Below are 5303 nucleotides of genomic sequence, written 5' to 3'. Positions count from 1 at the left end.
ACTTTCTGAAACATTATTAAACAATGCGCGACAATGTTGTTTTTTTTTTCTTTATAACCAACGATTAAAGAGAAAGTTCGTAATTGATTAATATAAGTAAAACATGTGCGAGATTTTTTTTATACCGCGATTGTCGATTCATCCATTACTACTTCGAAAAAATACAATTGGTACGCACAATACTAACGAATATTATCATAATTAACTGGATCCGATATTTTATTATACAATTTTCCATAATCAATAATAGTCTCGAAGAGTGTACTTTATACCATAAGTTTATAGCGATAAAGAAATATTGAAATTAACGGTTGAAAATTATATTGAAAACGAAAGATCGGCGAGAAAGTTATAACCTCAAAAGTAGGTGCATACTTGCGTCATTGTAATTATTTTTGTATCGCGTTAGTATGATAAGTAAATTCTCTGAATAAATAAATTACACAGGATGATAATTATGATCGCCTGATATTATTCTAAAAATATGGTTAAAAAATATTTCATGATTCCAATCTCGAAATATTGCCAATTTAACTGACCAACCAAACAAAATCTTATCCATTTTTTACGAATAATATCAAGCGATCTCTTAAACAAAAACTAAAACAAAACAAAACAAAAAAAAGAGAAGCAAATAACAGTAAGATTTTGAGCACATTGTTCATTCAAAATAGATCGAAAACTGATCGATGGATTAATTGTGTCATTGTCCTACAACTAATCGATCGAGCCCAATAATAGCTTCGGACATTCGTAAGTATGAAATATAATTAGATGGTGTCAAAAAATTAAAGAGAAATAATGAAAATTGGTAATTAGAACATGTATAAAATTATTATTAATTAGATATATTATTATAATGGTAGCGTACTGTTAGAGTAAAATAAAAGCTCAAATTTATTTGACGATTGACTTTTAAGGAAAATATTCAACTAAATGTTAGAGTAAGACAGTTCAATTTCAATCGTCTAGATGCCTAATAAATTTTTATTAAATATTAAACACTAAAAATAATATAAAGGCATACATAGTTATAAATAATAATGTATTGAGGGACGCGTGTGTAGGCCATATATCAAGATTTAAATTGCTAATTAATCAGCAAATGATGAATTGAAATTACAATTTAGAATGAAATGGAGATTTATCTAAAAATAACGCAGATTTAACTGTGTCACTTTTTAATTTTTAATTCATTTAAAGTACTTTCGAGATCACAATCATTCTAGTAATTAAAACTCCTGAATTTTCCTCGATTGTTTGTTTGTCAGCGGCTTTGCGATACTTTTTCAATTTTGTAATAATTCATAGCGAACGTATAAGCGACTTAGAACTAAACTAAATTAATCAAATTCAATATTTATCAGTTAGGTTTTGTTGATAAAACATTGTTTAAACATTGATATACTCACGTGTCAAATTACTACCACAGAGACTCATCGTCACCTTTAACAATTATACGGGCGAAAGCTAATCTTACCAAATCTGTCATTTCAAATTAATCTTACTAACATTATATTTAGTTTAAATAATTTTTTTAAGAAAAAATTGACAAGAAAATAAACAACTAATCCCCCATCGTTAAGATTAATGCATAAATCGTTGAAAAGCGAAAGGGCAATTTATCGTTGAAATGCCGCTCGGCGTTAATGATCTTATGACACGTGTAAGGCAAGAAAAGCCTACTTTCTCCTCGGTTGTTCCATTTTGGATCAAATTTCTTCGACAACATACACCGGCGCAACGCGACAATTAACTAACGTTGCAATTTAATTTCATCCGCCCCGATTCTCCCCTAATCTCAACAAACAACAATCATGAACACAACCCGCGACAGGTGTACTCGCATTGACAATATTCGCATTGATGGAAATGCAGTGTTGGATCGCCAAATTGATGACACAAGTAATTTCACAAGTATTTACCTAACTGAGACTGGAAGAATTCCCACGTACTTAACAATTACAAATATTCGTTTCGTTGAGCCATTTCTTTCATTCGCTATTCTTCGCTCTTCTATTATAGCCCCTTCGTTCCCGGCTAATCAAAAAGTTTCCATCGGCTCTGACGGTTCGTAATGATGAGTGCTCTTCGTTGTGAAATTTATGAAAAAATAAGAACAAATGCGAAACAAAACAAAATAGAACAACAAAGAAAGAAGAAAATCGTCCACTCGCGCGTATTCGTTTACTTAAGCTACTTTATTTCGTCGTTGTAGCTTCGTTCGTGGCTTTGTTCGTTCGCGGCACCCGTAAATACGCACGTCCGTGCGCCTCCGCTTGCTCATGCATACGCGCGCGTGCGTGCGCGTGCTTTTTCACGCACAAGCATCTGTTTATCGGTATTTGTTGTGTTTGCGTGCGCGAGCGCGAGTGTGTATGTTTGTGATCGAAGCGTCGGCGAGAAAAAGCGGTGCGTCGCGACGCGCGTCCCGCAGTCGCGAACGAACGACTGGACAAAACTGAAAGTGTATCTTGTGCGCGCGTCACACACTTGTCTCGCCGAAGAGGCAGAAGAAAGAGACTGTAAGAGGGAGAGCGAGCGAGAGCGTGCCGGCGCAAGCGCATGGAAAAAGATAAACATGTGCGAATGAAAGGCGGAAAGTAAAGCAAATGAAAAAGAAAGTGTGAGAAACGGACGGACTGTTGAAGGGGTTGAGTGAGGAAGGGAGGGGGGGGGATGTCGGACGAGAGGAGGGCAAATGAGAAATAGAAATTGGAGTACATGAAAAATTCATAAACACGTACTGCAACGTTTTTCATAATTTTATGTTTTAACTGTATATATGTGTGTGTGCGCGTGCGTGTGTGCGTGCGTGTACGTGCGTGCGTGCGCGTGTGTGTGCGTGTATACGTGTAGCTGTACGCGCGGGTGCGCACCACTTTTATGCTTAAGGTATTAAGGGCACTCGTACTTTGTAATTACTAACGAAACTGCGACACAGATTTCATCCTAAAGAATCTGATGAAGATGGTTTATTTATTTATCCACATTGAATAATCTTATAGACAGATTATAATAGTAATGTTAATGTATTAAGCTTTGGCACAAGCTCGATTATAATTAGTAGAATGAAAGAGACAGGGTGAAAAAGAAGGGAACATAAATAGTAAAATGAAGTGAGAATTGAAGTACAAAAGGGCGAATGTTCGACTGTAAATAACCAAGCGAACCTAATTTTAGGAATTTAACCGTATGAAATCGAACTTTCAACCTTGGTTCGAATTACCCATTCGATGCCTTTGATGATTAAGTACTTTTTGTGTTTATTATTATTCCTTCATTGTTTTTGTAAGTTTTTTTTAATAATTGTAGAAACTATGAGTATGAAATAGAATAAGAATTGCATCAATTTATAAATGAATTTTGAAATACATAAGCATTCGCTCCAATTCTCAATGTATCTCCTCGTGCATCGTCCGTCGCACTTTCCTCCCTAATTCGAATTTGCAATACTTGAACTAACTGACTTGTACACTGGTTCGTGATTCTCTCTCTCTCTCTCTCTCTCTCTCTCTCTCTCTCTCTATGTAAAATCGCCAAACAAGTAATTAGGAAACCAGTTTATGTGTCAGACAAGCGACGCTATTTGTCAAAAGCCATATACGGCCGACGTAGAAAAGTAATCGGCAGAGTTAACGGCGACTAAAGGCGCTGGAGGGAGCGTTGGACATTGTGAATTTGTAAATTAATTCGAAAGCGAGCATAGGGGAGTTAAGCAGAAGGAGCGCGGATTTAAAATAGCTCGCGGGGGAGGACGGCGGCCTATTTATAAAGGAGTTGGGGAACCGCCGATGCCAGTCTCGCGGACTCATACTGATTTCCCGACGCATCCACGAGCGGATCGTTGACCGATTCCCCGGCATCGTCCTTTCCACGATCCCCGGTCGACGCCCACTCCCTTCAACCTCCTGTCGCATTTTCATCAGCGGACTCAATTAAGACGTCCGATGTGCACGTGGATTCTCAAGCTTATAATCCCATTGACAATTAATGGATTATAACAGCGAGTCCTTCGGCAAGGAATATTTTCCGCACTCTTCAAGTAAATACCGTCCTGAAAAATATCAATCGATCTGATAAAAGTCAAATTCGAACGGTCATTCCTACTCGTATCGAGAGATTTTAATGATAAGATTTTTAAGTATAATTACTATCTTGTATATAAAAATTTTATTTTACCAGCATACTTCTTACATCAATTAGTTAATAAAGTGCCAGCACGGTCGAACACTATTTATTTATTAGTTTTAATTATTCGATCGTGAGATGGAAGATGAACTTTCTCGATATTTTGAGCTCGAGTACTTTTAAATTCCATGCAACACCCGTTCTACTTATAAAATTCAAATAAACTTACTAACATTGCTTTGGGAATAATTTTTTCAACAATCATCAGAATTTGTTAGAATATGGTATAATAATTTTGCACTATCATTATTCGCAAACAAGTATTAAATATACCTATATTCTCGTTATAATTTCCATTAGCATTATATTAACGATGACCAAAATAGAAAAACGGTGCGTGAATTATCTGCAATATCATTTAGAAGAGATCTAATTGAATTGTAATTTTCAAATATTTTCACAAGGAATATTATAATTATTCGTAATGCCCCTCTATCAATTAATTATAATCAGTTTGTACAATTTTATAATTATTAGTCATTATATTAGCTGTACATTCATTGTCTACGTAATTAGTAATAATACCTTATCCATTGTTTTACTGCTAAAAATTATATTATAAACATTATTGTGCTAGTATTTTGAAGTTTTAACCGAGAACTCTTGGTTTTTGATTAAGACTAATATTCACTATTAACACTATTACATTATTAAATTCTATTTATGTATTAATATATATTTGTGCATGCACACACGCACACACACATATAGACATATTAATTAACTTAAACTAAATTGGCTTGATGCATATAAAGGCACTTGAAAGAAAATTTGAACATTAAATTATCGAGAACTGTATTCTATATATTTCTTAGTAATGTAAAATATATACAAAAATATATATATATATATATATATATATATATAAGTGTTAATTATGGTATCGTATTTACGAGCAAAGAGAAATTGTATATTGTAGAATCGTCTACATATAATTAAAATTAAACGCAGCATTGCGCGTCTTATTGCTCGTCTTTTAAATAATACGTCCCCTCGGTTTTTCATTGGTTTGGTATAGAATCTCGGAAAGGCACTTCCGCAGACAAGGAAAACCACACTCATAGTAAAAACAAAAATAAAAAATCAAAAAAAAAAAAACGAGCGTGAAAGAG

This window comes from Ceratosolen solmsi, unplaced genomic scaffold, assembly GCF_000503995.2.
Source record: "Ceratosolen solmsi marchali unplaced genomic scaffold, CerSol_1.0 scaffold3, whole genome shotgun sequence".
NCBI lineage: Eukaryota > Metazoa > Arthropoda > Insecta > Hymenoptera > Agaonidae > Ceratosolen > Ceratosolen solmsi.
The sequence above is the reverse complement of the archived record's forward strand: the minus strand, read 5'-3'. Positions refer to the sequence as shown.